The sequence below is a fragment of the Dipteris shenzhenensis genome, chromosome 7 (genome assembly GCF_047967505.1).
Source record: "Dipteris shenzhenensis isolate YYH24624 ecotype China chromosome 7, Dip_SZ_1.0, whole genome shotgun sequence".
In the NCBI taxonomy this organism is placed as follows: domain Eukaryota; kingdom Viridiplantae; phylum Streptophyta; class Polypodiopsida; order Gleicheniales; family Dipteridaceae; genus Dipteris; species Dipteris shenzhenensis.
This window is the reverse complement of record NC_141602.1, coordinates 1827618-1847469: the sequence shown is the minus strand read 5'-3', so window position 1 is coordinate 1847469 and position 19852 is coordinate 1827618.

Below are 19852 nucleotides of genomic sequence, written 5' to 3'. Positions count from 1 at the left end.
TTGTTGGCCGAGGAGATTAGACGGAAGTCTATGGACGGCAACAAGCAGGATGCAGCCTTAAATGTGCAAAGGGGTAGATCATAGTTCAGGGGGAAGTCCCAAGAAAGAGGGAAGTCTCGTAGCAAATCCAGGGCACAGGGCACGGAACATTGAGTGTTACGACTGTGGCAAGAAGGGCCATATGAAAAAGGATTGCTACAAGCTAAAAAGAGAGCAAAAGGATAAGAAAAAGAATGCAAATTGGGGTGCAAATCAGAAGGAAGAGAGTCCAAGGGAGGACAAAGGAAAAGTGAAGATCAAGGAGATCAATGCAGTCACACATGATAGTGACAATGACGTTCTCTTCATGTCTAGTTTATTTGCAGAGTTGCTTACCACTTCAGATGATGCATATTCCTAGGATTGGATTTTGGATTCTGGTGCTTCATTCCATGTTACTCCCCATAGGGAATGGTTCTCCACTTATGACAGTGGAAAGACAGGTTGTGTGCATCTTGGAAATGACTATGCATGTGACATAGTGAGAGTAGGTGACATAAAGTTTTCTTTTGCAAATGGGTCTGCATTTATTTTGAAACATGTGAGACATGTGCCTAAGTTGACCAAGAGTCTTATTTCAGTGGTTCAGCTAGATGATGCTGGTTTTCACACCACTTTTCGCTTTCAGAGTTGGAATATTTAGAAGGGCTCTATGCTTTTGGCCAGGGGTGCCAAGTGTGGGACTTTGTATCCCTTACATGTATCAGGGGTATTTGATCATGTTGTTGCAATAACCGAGCAGCCAAGCACTTCTTTGTGGCATTGCAGGTTGGGGCACATGAGCCAGAATGGAATGAAACTCTTATGCTGTTTGGGTTATGTACCACATTTGAGTTTCTCTGATTTTGAATTTTGTGAGCACTGTCTCTATGGGAAGCAGACTAAATCAGCCCATAAAAGAAGGGGAAAGAAAGAGTTTGAAAAGCTTGATTTGGTGCATTCAGACATATGTGGTCCCATGCCTACACGGTCATTAGGCGGGGCTGAATACTATGTGACATTCATTGATGATACAACTAGGAAAGTGTGGGCTTATGCCATAGCTTAGAAGAGTGATGTGTTCCAAGTATTTCAGAAATGGCTGGCCTTGGTTGAGAATCAGTTAGATAGAACGCTTAAATGCCTACGAACTGACAATGGTGGAGAGTATCTCTCTCATGACTTTCAGCATTTCTATGATACACATGGGATTAAGAGGGGGCTCACATTCCCTCGTACTCTAGAGCAAAATCCAGTTGCAAAAAAGATGAATCGTACCATTCAAGAAAGGTTGCAATGCATGCTTTCCAATGCAAGTATTTTTGGTGGTTTTTGGGCTGAGGCAATGAAGACTGTAGTGCATGTGATCAATATCACCTAGTAAGAGTTTGGATGGTGGTATTCCTGAAGAGGCATGGAGTGCAAGAAGCCCTCTTACTCTCATTTGCATATATTTGGGTGTGAGGCATATGCACATGTGCCAAAAGAGCTTCGAAAGAAGCTAGATCCTAAGTCTAGGAAATGCATCTTTCTAGGTTATGGTGAAAGTGGAGAGATGGCGTATCTCTGGAATCCAGAAGCAAAGAATATCATATGTAGCCATGATGTAGTCTTCAATGAGAAGAAGATGCATAAGGCACCCATGAGGGATGTTGAAATGAGGAGAATCACTTTCCAGGATGTGAATCCACCTGCATATGTTGATAGATAGCAAGCTGTCCATGCACCAAATGTGCAAGAAATGGTACCACCAAATACTCCCACAAGTATACAATCAAGGGTAGATGATGGATCATCTATTAGTGGAAATGATGAGTCAAATGTGGCTGATATGCAGGTGGGACAGCAAGCTGAAATGCCCTTGAGAAGATCATCTAGAGTGTCTAGACCGCCTGATAGGTTTGTTCCAGGGCTAGACTATGTGATGCTTACTGATTGCGAGGAGCCTTCTTGCTACAGAGAGGCTATGATGCGCGAGGATCAACGCAAGTGGGAGTATGCTATGCAATTAGAGATGAGTTCACTTATGAAGAATAAGACTTGGGACTTAGTTTCTTTGCCACATGGAAAGAAAGCATTGCCATGTAAATGGGTCTACAAGATGAAGGTCATAGGTGATGATGTGCCTAAGTACAAGGTGTTGAGAGTTCACGCTCAACATCATGTGATCATGTGTGCATAGAACCATCACGTGATCATATGTGCATAGCACTAACCTTATAGAGTGCTATAAAGGAAAGGGTTAGATCCCCTAACCCTAACCCTAAAAGGGTTTGTATATATTCTATTTTTTCAACTAATTCTAGTGTACAGTTAGTCATTTGTAGTGTGCTCTCTAGCTGTGCCCTCTCTCCTCATCTCCACTCTTCTCCTCTCCCCCCTTCATATTTTGTCATGGTATCAGAGCTTCCTTATCTTCCACTGAGACATTGTGATTCTTGAGAGAGTGAGAGAGATTGAGAGATTGAGAGGTAGTCTTTCATTCCGTTCACTTTCGTTGAGTCAAGGATTTCCGTTCATTGAAAGAGAGAAATTTTCTTCTCATTGAGAAGAATTTCCGTCTATGGAGAGAGAGATTTCATGAGAGATTTCCGTCCAATTCATTTGAGATTTCCTTCATTTGATCTTTATTGATTGAGAGAGAGAGATGCTTGAATTCCTTGAGAGTTTTCCATTGAGAATGACAGTGAGAGTTGAGTTTAGTGAACACTGAGTTTTTTTGGAAGCATTCCGAAGCTTTCATTATTCTTCACCTTGTGAGCAAAAGAGAGAGAGCTTGGCTTCCCTGCAATACGGGCTACTCTTTGTCTACTTCCATGACGGCTCCCTCGACGCCTTCAATAAACAACACCTTCAACAAATGAAGCCTCGAAGGCTCTACGGCTCTAACGCCTCTCCTACCATGCCACAGCTCGTCTATAGTAGCGCCTAGCCTTTACAATAGCACCACGCCACGGATTCCTGCACAACAAGCTCCATCAACGATCTCTCCAAGGGCCGCGACTCACTACCGGCTTCTCTACAACAGCGTTGAGGCGACCTCCTTGCCAAAAAGCACTGCCGACAGCAGCGACTATAGCATAGCCTCAAGCTTTGCTTGACCGAACTGTGCCTTCTACTGACGGGCTCCTCGTCTCCAAGCCTTAGCAGCTTCTTAGCCTAGCGCTCCAACGCACAGCAAGCCGCCGCCAAAGCCACCGCCAACAGCACACCATCGGCCTACGGTTCCATTAAATCCTACGACTAGCCTTCTCTATTCTCTAGAAGCCATCGCTTCAACCTGAAGCGCCATCAACTCTGCAACTACCCATAGCTCCAACTCCAGCCTTCACTTCTCCACAGCATAGTCAACAACAAGGACAGCAGCGATAGTTGCAAGCAGCCAGCCACAACTCCACAACTGGACCTCCTTGATCTCAACACTCTACAACCGAACACCCACGAGCTGCGCTAGTCTTGGCAACGACGTCCATCCGAAAGGAGCTCCTTCAACGCAGCTCCTTCAACGTAGCAACGATCACCTCCGAGAGCCGAGAGCCGATGCACAGTCCAAGCCATTGGCCCCTCTCAGTGCTCATGTGCCTTCAACAATGGTGGCTCTATGGGCTGAAGGTAGTTAGGTGCTGACGGACATCTCTAAGGCTCCCGTCCTCACGACTTCTCTCGAGGGATGCACCTACCTACGATCTCCAGCATAGTCGCGGCTCAACAAGGCTCTACACGTAGCTCCATCATCTCCTAGCAACGAACCAACGGAGAAGACGACGAAATCTCTAAGATTCCGTCAAAATCTTGGATAGATTCCGGTGCCTCGTGTTTCGACATGTGGCAGATAGAGTTTTGCCATGTGGCAACCTTATCTCCAATTACCACATCATCAGGCACCCGGATGTGCCACGTGTAGGTGTCTTATCCTCTGCCACATCACCATTGCCACATCATCAGCCTATCCACATTGCCACATCAACAATCCACGTCATCAGGCCATGTCATCACCGACTACCACGTCATCACTGACTACCATGTCATCACTGACTGCCACGTTACCTGACACATCATCAGTGACATGTCATCAGCCATGTCACTTGCCACATCATCAGTGACACATCATCAGCCACGTCACTTATGCCATGTCACCTTGTGACATCATCTGTGCCACCTCAGCATTGCCACCTCAGCAGTCCAGTCAGCACTGACCCTCTGCAGGCACAATCCCTTGCCAGGCACACTGTGCACACTCTTGCCACCTCAGCACAGAGCTTCACTGGCACACCTCTTGCTAAGCACAGTGCCACATCATCACTGCATGTGACTCACAGTGACACATCATCATTGAGCACCATTTGCACTCCTTTTGCCCCTCCACCTAGATCAAGTCATATCTCTTGATCCAAGAAGAATTTGAGGGTGCTTCAAAAAGGAAAGTCGCTCATTTTTTCGTGCTCTACGCGCTTGTTACATCACATGCACATTTCGGTGCAAGTTACACTCACATTTGTGCCTCACCGACAAAACCACTTCCTTCACGCACATTTGCCTCTACATCGACGCATCTGACCCAGCACTTAAAAAGAACAAAAGAAAAGGAATTATTTGCTACTCTTTCATCGATCGACGGTTGGTTTAGATCTAGATCAGAGTAGACTAGATCGCCATAGAGGGGACGCTTTGAATTTCCCCAAGTTGCCAATCTAAGCCATGCCTGAAATTCCCGACTAGTATCTACTCGGAGTCAGTCCATACGCTCACATCCGATTTCACATCATTACATTACCTGAAACCTTACGTTCATCAATTCAGTGAGCAGACTTCAGAGTTCAGAGGCATTGTAGATTTATTCAGTGGGCAGATATCATTTGATTTCACACACACATGCCACCATTGTAAAGCCTATTTCGCTATCTCACGGCATCGTGCACATCATTTCAGCCTTGTAAAGCCTCTTGGCTATTCCCGACATCATTGCCACAAGCCTTGTAACACATATCAAATCTTATATACTGCAGTTCTATCTTCACCGACGGTACAGAGATTTCACTTGGCATCTTTAGTGTATTTGCAGTTGATTCATACAGAGTTTTTCAGGACACTTTTTGAGTACATTGTTTGCACCATGTCGACTAGCAACCTCAATCTGGAGGCATCTGCTAAGTTAGACAACTCCAATTATGGTACATGGAAATACCGAATAGAGACCATTCTTATGCTTCAGGACAAATGGGAGTATGTCGATGGATCTATACCTAGACCATTGGCCGATCCAACCACCAGTAGCTCTACTCCATCTACTGTCACAGCACCAGCAACGGGATCTACATCGGGATCTACATCTACACAAATAGTTTCCACACCAGTAGCAGATCCTGCCATTTCCTGAGCTCAAGCAGAATGGGATAAGAAAGACAAGTATGCCTATCACTTGATCAAGCAGAATGTGCAAGATGTCATGCTAGGACAGCTCAACACAGTCAAGATATCAAAAGAAGCATGGGATATGTTTGCAGCTCTCTACGAGTCCAAGAACACATCTAGGATTCTCACCCTGAGAAACCAGATCAACCAGAGTTTTCGCAATAGCAATGAAACCGGTCATGCTTATGTACTCCGCATCAAAGACTACAACAATCAACTTGCAACAGCAAAAGAGACTATGAATCCCGCAGAAATGGTTCAAGTAATCCTGAATGGACTAGGAGAAGGATATGAGAATCTAGTCCAGAGTATTGCCATCCAACGGCAAATTCCAACACTGGAAGAACTTCAGTCACTTCTACTTGGTGAAGAACTTAGGACTCAGGCTATTCAAGCACGTAAAGGTCATTCTAATGATCAGGCATTCACAGCTTCAGACAGAAGCAGAGGCAAAGGTAGAAACAGAGGTAGATCATATTAGAAAAGTGGTCATCATCAACAAAATCAAAGTCAAAATTAGCATCAGCATCAGCATCATCCTCAGCAACATCAGAATCAGCAAAGAGGAAATCATTCCAACCGAGGAAGATTTCAAGGATGAGGGAATGCATCCACCAATGTGTCAAACATTCAATGCAACTACTGTCACAAGTTTGGAAACTATGAAAGAGATTGCCACAAGAAGCAGTATGACCAAGGCGGTCAATCCAGCAGTAATCGACGGAATTCCCGAGGAAGAGGAAATCATCGTGGTGGACATTCTAGTCACAGTCATTTTGCAAATGAACATGGAAATATGTTTCTTGCAAGTGAGGAATTGCATCATACTGATACAATGCACCTAGACACTGATTTCAATCCCAAAGAGGATTTCAGCTATCAAGTCGACCAAGTGGAATAGGATCCTTGGTACATCGACAGCGGTGCATCATCTCATATGACAAATCATCAGGAATGGTTCACAGAAATGAAGCCATTAGAAGGTCAAAAGAATGTCATCTACACAGCAAACAATACACCGAATCCGGTTCAAGGGACAGGTGTTATTCCTATGAACAATTTCACTGGTACAAAAGGATTAGTCAAAGATGTGCTCTATGTTCCGAAGCTCAGCAAGAACCTTTTGTCAATAGGTCAAATGATGGAACACAACTACAAAGTCATCTTCGACAGTGATGAATGCACTATCAGAGACAAATCCAAAAGAGGTCAGCTAGTAGCAAAAGGTGTCAAGGAAGGACGCTTATACAGGATGCTAGCTATAGTACCAGACAAGCATGCCATGTTAACTCAAATGCAACAGATGCCACTATCTGCAAAATGGTACAAGAGATATGGTCATGTCAACTTCAAGTACTTGTTAGATCTCAAGAATCAGAATATGGCAATTGGGATTCCGAAGCTACAGTTTCTTGGAAAAGTTTGTGAAGCATGCTACTTCGGCAAACAAAAGCGAACCAACTTTGTCAAAAGTACCTCTCGTGCATGAGGTATTCTTGATTTGATTCATACAGATGTATGGGGTTATGCCCAAACCCGAAGCATCAATGGTTCACTTTATTACTTAACCTTCATCGACGACTACAGCAGATATTGTTGGGTCTACTTTCTAAAAGAGAAATCTGAACTGTTTTCCAGATTTCAAGAATTCAAAGCCATGGTAGAAAACCAGACAGGCAGAAAGATCAAGGTCATGAGATCAGACAGAGGAGATGAATACATGTCTTCAGCATTCATGAACTTTTGCAAAAATCACGGCATTCGAAGATAGTTCACATGTGCAGATACTCCTCAGCAGAATGCAAGAGCTGAAAGGAAGAATGCGACTTTTGACAAAATATGAAGAGGGGAGAGGAGAAGAGTGGAGATGAGGAGAGAGGGCACAGCTAGAGAGCACACCACAAATGACTAACTGTACACTAGATTTAGTTGAAAAAATAGAATATATACAAACCCTTTTAGGGTTAGGGTTAGGGGAGCTAACCCTTTCCTTTATAGCACTCTATAAGGTTAGTGCTATGCACATATGATCACCTGATGGTGCTATGCACACATGATCACATGATGTTGAGCATGAACTCTCAACACCTTCCCTCAAGATCAACATCATGAAGTAGGCCTTCCCTCAAGATGATGATTCTGGGGAATCGAAGAAGGACTGAGCATTACATTCCATCACACCCCTTTAATGGGAATGTCCTTCCTCTGCATCAAACCAAGAGCTAGTCGGTGTTTCTCGAATAGCTCTTTACCGAGTGGTTTGGTAAAGATGTCTGCAACATTTTCTTTGCTATCACAATGCTGCAGTGTGATGTCACCAAATGACACTCTTTCTCTGATGAAGTGCTCTCTGACATCAATGTGCTTTGTTCTGGAGTGATATACTGGATTTTTGGCCAATGCTTGAGCCGATTGATTATCACAGTATATTGTTGTTGGCTTTGACTCATCAAAGTAATCTGTTTTTGACAATAGTCTTCTGAGCCATATAGCCTCACATGCACCTGTAGTGAGTGCTCTATATTCTGCTTCAGTCGAAGACAAAGAAACAGTTGGCTGTTTGTTTGACAACCATGATATAGCACCTTAACCAAGGAAAAATGCATATCCCTGTGTCGATCTCCTGGTCTCATGATCTCCAGCATAGTCACTGTCACAGTATCCATGCAACCGTGGATGACTTCCTCTGTATTCTATCCCAAATTGTCTTGTACCTCTGATGTATCTCAAGACTCTTTTGGCTGCATTCCAGTGAGACTGTTTTGGATTTGCCATAAACTGTGCTAGTGAGCTTACTGCATAACAAATATCTGGCCGTGTGATTGTCAGATATATAAGAGATCCAATGAGTTGCCTGTAGTATCTGTCATTGACTGTAGGCTTTTCTGAATCTTTAGTAAGTTTCAAACTCTGTTCCATGGGAGTGGCTGCAATCTTGCAATCTGCCATATGAAACTTCTTTAGGAGACTGTCAACATATTTGAGCTGACTCATGAATGTGCTATCTGAATCTCTCCAGAACTCAATTCCAAGACAATAGTGCATAAGTCCAAGATCTTTCATGTCGAACTCTGCAGATAAGTCTTGTTTTAGCTTTCGGATGAAGCTATCCTTGCTTCCTGTCACAATCAGATCATCTACGTACAAAAGTGCAATAGTAATATCTTCCCCTTGAACTTTGTAGTAGAGAGTATGATCTGCATTGGACTTCATGTATCCCAGATCAGCAAAATACTTGTCAATTCTGTTGTACCAACTTCTGGGTGCTTGTTTTAAGCCATAGAGACTTTTCTTGAGATGGCAAACCTTGTTCTCCTGTCCTGGTTCAACATAACCGGCTGGTTGTTGCATGTAGACTTCCTCGTCTAGATAACCATTGAGAAATGCATTCTTGACATCGAGCTGATACACATTCCATTTACTGAGTGTCGCCAGTGATATCAAGAACCGTATGGAATCCATCTTTGCTACTGGAGCATAAGTCTCATCATAATCTTGGCCATATTGTTGTGCAAATCCTTTTGCAACTAATCTGGCTTTGTATCTCTGAATACTGCCATCTGGATTGTACTTCACTTTGTATACCCATTTGTTGGCTATGGCCTTCTTTCCTGGTGGAAGGTCGCATAATTCCCAAGTGTTGTTTTTATACAAAGCATCCATTTCCTCATTCATTGCAGTTTGCCATTCTGGCTTATCTACTGCGTCTTCGAAGTACACTGGCTCTTCTGTAGCCATGATGGTAGTCATAAGAGCATAGTTGGTGGTTTCCACCTGAATTGCTTTGCCTTTCTGAGCATATGTCAATCTGGCTGGTGGTCTGCTTTCCCTAGTAGACCGTCTGAGCTGCTGTGACGCTGATTGGGGTGTTGCTGGCAATTCTTGCTCTTCTTCATCAACCTGTTCTGTAGATGACTGTGAAGTCGATGCTTCTATCTCCTGTGTAGGTGAGGTTTTCCATTCTGATTCCTCATCGAAGATTACATCTCTGGAGATAATGACTTTACGGTTGATGGGATCATACAATTTGTATGCTTTACTTTCTTCACTGTAGCCAACCATGATGCATTTGCGTGACTTTGCATCCAATTTTTTGCGATGATCATCATGTATGTGGGCATATGCTATGCAACCAAATATGCGGAGATGCCCAATGCGTGGCTTGTGTCCAGTGAATGCTTCATAAGGAGTCATACCTTGTATCGGTTCGGTAGGAAGCCGATTAAGCAAGTAGTTAGCTGTAGCTATTGCTTCTGCCCAATACTGATTCGGAAGATGCTTTTCACTAAGCATTGCTCTAGCACTGTCTGCTAAAGTCCCATTCTTCCTTTCAGCTATTGCATTTTGCTGAGGAGTATCTGCACATGTGAATTGTCTTCGAATGCCGTGATTTTTGCAAAAGTTCATGAAGGCTGAAGACATGTATTCACCTCCTCTGTCTGATCTCATGACCTTGATCTTTCTGCCTGTTTGGTTTTCTACCATGGCTTTGAATTCTTGAAATCTGGCAAACACTTCAGATTTCTCTTTCAGAAAGTAGACCCAACAATATCTGCTGTAGTCGTCGATGAAGGTCAAGTAATAAAGTGAACCATTGATGCTGCGGGTCTGGGCATAACCCCATACATCTGTATGAATTAAATCAAGAATACCTCGTGCACGAGAGGTACTTCTGACAAAGTTGGTTCGCTTTTGTTTGCCGAAGCAGCATGCTTCACAAACCTTTCCAAGAAACTGTAGCTTCGGAATCCCAATTGCCATATTTTGATTCCTTAGATCTAACAAGTACTTGAAGTTGACATGACCATATCTCTTATGCCATTTTGCAGATAGTGGCATTTGTTGCATTTGAGCTGACATGGCATGTTTATCTGGTACGGTAGCTAGCATCCTGTATAAGCGTCCTTCCTTGACACCTTTTGCTACTAGCTGACCTCTTTTGGATTTGTCTCTGATAGTGCATTCATCACCGTCGAAGATGACTTTGTAGTTGTGTTCCGTCATTTGACCTACTGACAAAAGGTTCTTGCTGAGCTTCGGAACATAGAGCACATCTTTGACTAATCCTTTTGTACCAGTGAAATTGTTCATAGGGATAACACCTGTCCCTTGAACCGGATTCGGTGTATTGTCTGCTGTATAGATGACATTCCTTTGACCTTCTAATGGCTTCATTTCTGTGAACCATTCCTGATGATTTGTCATATGAGATGATGCACCGCTGTCGATGTACCAAGGATCCTGTTCCACTTGGTCGACTTGATAGCTGAAATCCTCTTTAGGATTGAAATCAGTGTCTTGGTGCATTGTATCAGTCTGATGCAATTCCTCACTTGCAAGAAACATATTTCCATGTTCATTTGCAAAATGACTGTGACTAGAATGTCCACCACGATGATTTCCTCTTCCTCGAGAATTCCCTCGATTACTGCTGGATTGACCGCCTTGGTCATACTGCTTCTTGCGGCAATCTCTTTCATAGTGTCCAAACTTGTGACAGTAGTTGCATTGAATGTTTGACACATTGGTGGATGCATTCCCTCGTCCTTGGAATCTTCCTCTGTTGGAATGATTTCCTCTTTGCTGATTTTGATGTTGCTGAGGAGGCTGCTGATGCTAATGCTGATTCTAACTTTGATTTTGACCACTTTTCTGATATGATCTACCTCTGTTTCTGCCTTTGCCTCTGCTTCTGTCTGAAGCGGTGAATGCCTGATCATTAGAATGACCTTTACGTGCTTGAATGGCTTGAGTCCTGAGTTCTTCACCAAGTAGAACTGACTGAAGTTCTTCAAGTGTTGGAATTTGCCGTTGGATGGCAATACTCTGGACCAGATTCTCATATCCTTCTCCTAGTCCATTCAGGATTACTTGAACCATTTCTGCGGGATTCATAGTCTCTCCTACTGCTGCAAGTTGATTGTTGTAGTCTTTGATGCGGAGTACATAAGCATGACCGGTTTCATTGCTATTGCGGAAACTTTGGTTGATCTGGTTTCTCAAGGTGAGAATCCTGGATGTGTTCTTGGACTCGTAGAGAGCTGCGAACATATCCCATGCTTCTTTTGATGTCTTGACTGTGTTGAGCTGTCCTAGCATGACATCTTGCACATTCTGCTTGATCAGGTGATAGGCATACTTATCTTTCTTATCCCATTCTGCTTGAGCTCGGGCAATGGCAGGATCTGCTACTGGTGCGGAAACTGTTTGTGTAGATGTAGATCCCGATGTAGATCCCGTTGCTGGTGCTGTGACAACAGATGGAGTAGAGCTACTGGTGGCTGGATCTGCCAATGGTCTAGGTATGGATCCATCAACATACTCCCATTTGTCCTGAAGCACAAGAATGGTCTCCATTCGGTATTTCCATGTACCGTAATTGGAGTTGTCTAACTTAGCAGATGCCTCCAGATTGAGGTTGCTAGTCGACATGGTGCAAACAATGTACTCAAAAATGTCCTGAAAAAACTCTGTATGAATCAACTGCAAATACACTGAAGATGCCAAGTGAAATCTCTGTACCGTCGGTGAAGATAGAACTGCAGTAAATAAGATCTGACCTGTGTTACAAGGCTTGTGGCAATGATGCCGGGAATAGCCAAGAGGCTTTACAAGGCTGAAAATGATGTGCACGATGCCGTGAGATAGCCAAATAGGCTTTACAATGGTGGCATGTGTGTGTGAAATCAAGTGCTATCTGCCCACTGAATCAATCTGCAATGCCTCTGAACTCTGAAGTCTGCTCACTGAACTGATGAACGTAAGGTTTCAGGTAATGTAATGATGTGAAATCGGATGTGAGCGTATGGACTGACTCCGAGTAGGTACTAGTCGGGAATTTCGGGCATGGCTTAGATTGGCAACTTGGGGAATTCAAAGCGTCCCCTCTATGGCGATCTAGTCTACTCTGATCTAGATCTAAACCAACCGTCGATCGATGAAAGAACAGCAAATAATTCCTTTTCCTTTGTTCTTTTTAAGTGCTGGGTCAGATGCGTCGATGTAGAGGCAAATGTGCGTGAAGGAAGTGGTTTTGTCGGCGAGGCTCAAATGTGAGTGTAACTTGCGCCGAAATGTGCGCGTGATGTAACGATCGCGTAGAGCACGAAAAATCGAGCGACTTTCCTTTTTGGAGCACCCTCAAATTCTTCCTGGATCAAGAGATATGACTTGATCTAGGTGGAGGAGCAAAAGGAGTGCAAATGGTGCTCAATGATGATGTGTCACTGTGAGTCACATGCAGTGATGATGTGGCACTGTGCTTAGCAAGAGGTGTGCCAGTGAAGCTCTGTGCTGAGGTGGCAGTGCTGAGGTGTCACTGATGACGTGGCACTGATGACGTGGCAATGATGACGTGGCACAAGTGACATGGCCTGATGACGTGGTAGTGATGACGTGGCCTGATGACGTGGCAGTGATGATGTGGCCTGATGACGTGGCTGATGACGTGTCACTGATGATGTGGCAGGTGATGTGGCTGATGACGTGTCACTAATGACGTGGCAGGTGACGTGGCAGTCGGTGCTGACGTGGTAGTCGATGATGACGTGGCAGTCGGTGATGACGTGGCCTACTTACGTGGTGCTGCTGACGTGGCAGAGGTGACGTGGCAGTCTCACGAGACTGCTGACGTGTCAGATAAGGATTGCCACGTGTCAGTTGATTGACCACACCTGTGTGTGGTGACCCTTATGATAAGGTAGATGCCACGTGTCGATAGAACGCCTACCGGAATCTTATGAAGATGCCGACGGAATCTTCGAGATTCCGTCTCCCTGCGTATTGGAATTTTAGAAAAAGTTATAAAACATTAGGAAGGAATTGTACCATGTGTACCCTAAGTTGTATCATGTTTAATATAGATCACACGTCAAGTAAAGTTCATAGGTTATTCTCTATGCCATAAGGTAGGCCATAGTTTTTTTTCCAACCATGTCTACATAATAGTCAACAACATCGACAACATACATGCAGTCTATTTCAAAGAGGGAATCATAACACCACATCAATGTAGATATTTGAGAAACAAGATGCAGCCATCATATGTGTATACTTGAGGGTAAGGAATCTATGGCACAATATGCTCAAGATAGTGGAAGCCTATGTTGATTACCAACAACGTCACAGACAAGTAGAAGCACACATGAGAGATAATAAGGGATGGTCAAGGAGGAGGCACAATGCATAGAAGGTAGACTTCATCATCAAAATGTATATCTAAACACTTGTTTGTCTTTTACCAGTGTCAATCTTTGTTTGGAAGTAGTTTATTGTTGGATTATCATTCATCCCTTGTCTGCATGCCTATTCACATCAAAAGTAGCCGCCTCTTTTCGCTCCACCTTTGGTATGGTCAAATCTTTTGTTTAACACTTGCTTCTCTTAACTATTTAAATGGAACATGAGCACCTTTGTTTTCCAATACCATATCTTGTTGAACTATGGTCAAGACACATGATGTCATTAATAAATAATTAATTAAATAGTTTGTTTATGTCAAATAACATAACACTAGTCAACGTGCATGTGTGTGTGTGTACACATGTACGAATGTGTGCATGCGTGTGTGTACAACCACTCTAACCTGAGTCCAAACAACCTAAAAATTAAGGTAGTGGGTTCTCAACTTTTGGGTGTGGCACCGACTACCTTCCTTAGGCACCAAAGATATGAAATTTTAATCTTTGAATACCCGACTGAAAACCTCACCATCAAAGTTAGAATGTTATAACCCCAATGCGTGGGTTCTTTCCCAACTGGTAGTGGTGATGATGATGACTTGATACCAAATTTTTTGTTTCAATGAGAAGTCAAGTTTCCTTGGACCACACTTTATAGATGCAAGTAACACCATTTAGAGCATCTTTAATAAAAAGTTTTCTCATCAAGGATCTTTATTCAAAACATGACCACAAACAAAATGAATAGATCCCTCTAATTGAAAACAATTCAAAAATGTATAAATTAGATTAGAACAAGCAAGGGACCTAGAGAAAATTTGGGGATTAAATCTTCTAAATCTGATAGTCTAAGATGCACATTGAGATTTTTGCATTTTAATGTGCATAAATAGCAACATAGACATTATCACCTAACATGCACATATATTTTTAGCACATAGGCATAATAATATGCAAAATTAATGCACCCGTTGACAGTGGAAGACCACAAAATGTCATACACTAGTAAGGGGCAATGTGCACAAGAGTCCTTGGTGAATAGTAGGTGACAAAAATGTAATATGTACTCTAGCAACACTAAACAAGTATACATACATAGTACCTAGGTTAAATAGGAACTACAATCAAGGAAAAATAATAATAAAGATATCCAACCTCCATTTTGATGAATACTCAACATAGCAAAGAAGTTCAATTAGTGCATAATCGATTAGCATAGTTTGAGCAATTGTTGCTACTAGCATCTAGAAGGGAACAATGGTTCTAAAATCTCTAAATGCATATCGCAAGCCTCATAGCTCAAAACCTCATCCCTAAGTTCCAAAGAACATTGTAACATAAGAATTGTCACCCTCTTAAATCTTCCACTTGACACAAGGAATTTTCTTCAACCTTGACAATGAATTTCCTTCAACCTTAAAATTTTTTCAACCTTGATGAGGAAATAAAGAAATTTTGATAGGCTTATTAAGAGAAATATTTCCAATCCTTGGATTTGACCCTACAAGACACCTATACACTTGAAGTATCCAACAACTAGATCTCAATAGCAGAGCAATAGTCTCAATAGTACTACAATCAACAGTAGATTAGTGACATCTTGAGCAATTGACATCTCTTGCAATTTTTCCCTCTCCTTTACGTTATCTCCTCTTGCTTTTTAGAATATGTTTATCCTCACTTGCAAGATCAACATCATACTCATCAACAACTACCTCACAAATTCAGATGCCTTCTAGGCTGCTTTCTAACTAAATATTGTTCATTGCTAGTATTCAACATGGTAGTGGGTCTTGATTTTTATCCTAGTTGGCACTTGATTTGATAGTTTGTGCTCATAGGACTAACACACTACTTCCACAGTATGCATTACAAACACATGATGTATGTGCCTTTTGGGTCTTTTCATGTAAAGTAGTGGATGGTAAGTATGCCTCATATCCTTTCTAGATAAAGTCAACAACAATGGCATAATTTCCTTGGAATTTCCCTATCCAAGTTCATTAATGTGTGTGTTTAATAATACTAAGGTAAGGAAGCTTTCTAACTAAACCTTGCTCATTGTTAGCATTCAACATGGTAGTGGGTCTTGATTGTTATCCTAGTTGGCACTTGGTTGTTGATAATTTGTTTTCATAGGACTAACACACTCCTTCCATGGTATGCATTATAGACACATGATGTATGTGACCCCATTTTGGGTCCTTTCATGTAAAGTATTGGATGGTTAGTATGCCTCATATCCTTTCTATATAATTTCCTTATCAAAGGTCATTAATGTGTGCATTTAGTTAGACTAAGTCAAGGCTAGGATTTTGTGTATTTGAGCGACATGTAAAAATAAAATGGCTCTTTATGACATCTAGGTTGGTCATATAGAGATGACCTAATACATCACCTATAGGCTCATTCCACTCTAATATGGCTTATGTTACCACTTCTTCTTCCAAGATGTGTCTTGATGTTATAAACAATGATGTCAACTTGGGTCCTCAAGATTGGAGACCCTTGATAACCCTTTCAAGGGTAGCTAATGGAACCCCTACATGGGGGGTGGGGTCTATGAGACTCAAAGCACCAAGACACTAACCTACACTATTTGGAACTATAATGCTACCATGTGGTCAGATCCAAATAATTTCTCATAGCTGTACATAGGATGAGATATAGTGTATTACATACAGACCCATCAAAGCCCAAAGTGCCCTTAGCCTATCTTTAGTGAGTACATGTGGGAGATAGCATACAGGGAAAAGACATGAGAGATCAATGGATATCTCCCACAAGGATAAGACATGAGAGATCACTGGATATCTCCCACAAGGATAAGACATGAGAGATCGGGCATGATACGCATGCTACATTTCTATGGATTCAGATCCAACATGCATTTGAACAAGACATTTCATCACAGTATGTTACTCCCCCCCAAGACCCCACACTTTGCTCAAGATCTATATGAGGATGTTGAGAGATATGGTGCCATGAGCACATAGATTAAAGGCTAAGGTATGTGATAAGGAATGTATTAAAATAGCCACCCTAGGATGTGGACTACATGATGTGGAGATGTGGATTGAGGATATCCATAAGGAGAGATGTGGATGAGAGGATCCCACATGGTTTGACTATTCTAAAAGCTCTCTCTATATAAGAAGCCTATCATGTATTGTTGAGTATACACATATTGCAATAGATTGAGTGTTTCATACTTCCTTTCTCTCTCTCATGGAGTTTCTTCTATGGTTTGATCCTCCGTGATCTTTATGCTCATTGAGTGATAGATTAGGCTAAGTACGTTCCGCACTTTGTCATGGTATCAGAGCATAGGTTTAGCTCTCCTAGTTTAGCTCATTAGTAGCTCACTAGCTCCCGTTCCTAGATTAGTTTTAGAATGGAAGATTAGTTTTAGATCTTGAGAGTTCTTCATTTAGAGATTTCAGTTAATTGTGAGCTTAGTGTTCCTTGCTTAGAGAGAGAGAGAGAGAGAGAGAATCAGTGGCGACCTCCTGCTTTATTACATGCCATACCCTACACATCTGCATAAACCGAATTTCTGCAGCAACTGTGATAGCCTAAGCAACTCCTAGGCTTTAGCCATCACTCAGCCTTCCAAAGGGCGTCCATCGACCGCTGATCAACCACCTATCTCCATCGGACTGCACCTCCAAGCTCCTGTAGCTCTCTTCAACAATGCGACAACCGACTAGTAGCACGTCTTGCGTTGAAGGTCGCGGGAGCTAAGTCGACTGTAGTTCATTGTAGCTGTCGCTGCAGAGTTCGTAGAAGGCCCAACGCTACCTTCACAGCCAGGGGCAGCTTCTCTAATAGGCAACCATCTCCCTCCTATAACAAAGCCCACATGCACGTGCCATCGACGAGCCGAGCGGCTCCCAGTCTCCTATAAGCACCAATACATCAATGATCTATTCGACGATGCACTTCAACGCTCTAACAACAACCTGGTGACTCCACAAGCTCACAAGCAGCAACTAAAGTCCCATGTTTCCATCCCTCCATGACTCCCAACAATGAAGGAGCCTCGACCTGCTTCAACAGGCAACGAGGTGGACTGACATCAAATGATGGGACCTCCGATCGCCCGCTTCTACAGCTCCCTTTTGCTTAAATGGATTGGGCAAAGGGATTTCTCTTGGGCACATAAGTTGGAAAGGCGTTGACGAGAGGATGAAAGGTCTGAGCTTCACAAAACACTCCTGCAAAAAGACTCAGAGCCTCCAACCCATGACCCTCTCCAGTAGCGACAGGCTTCTGCATCATATTCTTCTAAGGTCTAAGACCTTTACTTAGAAAAAAAAATGCTATGTGGCAGTCACCAAAAATGACACATGGCAAATAACTTTTGACTTGGGTCAGTTCAAAGTAACCATGGGTTAGTTTGGTGTGGTCAGCAAGTAGATAGGGTTGGTCAAGCCAAACCCCGATCAAGTCAATCCACTATACCATGATTAAGGCTTAAGGTTAGGTTAAATGCCACATCACTATAGTGCCACCTAAGTACACAGCTTCTTGCTAAGCACAGTGTGTCTGCAGCATGTGAATTCCTGTGCCACATCATCAAAAGCCCCCTCTTCTTCACAAAACCTTCGACAAGGCATAACTTGCAATCCAGGAGGAATTTGCACATGCTCCAAAAAGGAAAAATGATCATCTTTTTGAGCTCTATGCCCTGTTAGAACAAAACCATTGTTAGCAATTAGACACTGCCATTGAAGCAAAAAAATGCTCATGGTAAGACCTTTGCAACAAATGGAAAAATGACGCATGAATGCAAAAAGCATGCCAAAAGCACAAGTGCATGAGATGACCATAGCACAAAACATGGCATCCACACATAAAGCATCAAGGCACATGGAAGAACAAAGCATCATGCATCAAGCTACATCAAGCAAAGAAGAGAACAACATCGACAACATGTATTGAGAAGCAGAAACCTTACCACCTTCAGCCCACACATTTGTAAATCAAACCTGGCCACCTGAGAGTAGCCATGTAAGCACCTAGGGGAGGATTTGATCTTGTAAAAGCCACATTTGACCACCTTAAGTAGCAATGCATGCACTAAGGGGAGGTGATGGAATGTAACTCACATCTGACCACCTTGCAGTAGCCAAAGGATCATGGCACCAAGGGGAGGTGTTGAGAGATATGGTGCCATGAGCACATAGATTAAAGGCTAAGGTATGTGATAAGGAATGTATTAAAGTAGCCACCCTAGGATGTGGACTACATGATGTGGAGATGTGGATTAAGGATATCCACAAGAAGAGATGTGGATGAGAGGATCCCACATGGTTTGACTATTCTAAAGGCTCTCTCTATATAAGAAGCCTATCATGTATTGTTGAGTATACACATATTGCAATAGATTGAGTGTTTCATACTTCCTTTCTCTCTCTCATGGAGTTTCTTATATGGTTTGATCCTCCGTGATCTTTATGCTCATTGAGTGATAGATTAGGCTAAGTACGTTCTGCACTTTGTCAGAGGAGGCTAAGAGTTCACCATATTGTTAAGTAATGACAAGAGGACCTAAAATAGGAAGAGATATGGCTTGGAGGGTTATTCATGGAGGTGGTATAATTCTCAGTTTCATGCATGATGTGACTCGATGCCAAAGATGAGGATAGTTTGTGACTATCAAGTGCACTGAATGAGGAGGGATCTGATTACAATTCAATAACAAATACCAACCTCTACTCAATTGATTCAATGGAAAAGCATTGAATCTAGGATGGAAAGTAAACCATACATTTATCACAATCTATTATCCCATCTAGTAGTAGTGGGATGTCTCCAATTTTGACATATTTTCCATGGGGATTTTCCATGGGGAGCATGATGTGGCCCGGAACTAGCATCAAAATTATCTATAGATACTAAGGGAGGTTCCTCCTCCAAGGTCAATTCCTATTAATTCATCAAGTAGACTTTGTACTAGAAATCACTACTCCTAGAATTAATCCAGATGAGATCCTCCACCCAAGATGAAAGATTATTCTATGAGGCCCAAAATGATCTAAGAAAAGATCTAGTTTATTTTACTATGTCTCAATTGGGATACACAATGCAGGCCTAGGTCTTGGTGCTTATAAACCCAAGCATCATGGATCTCTCAACCATGAGGAAGCTCTCCTAGGTCTTGTGTGTAGCTTTATACCCAAGCATAATGGGCCTCTCAAGCCATGAGGAAGCTCTCCTAGTTAGGGACTTGAAGGCAA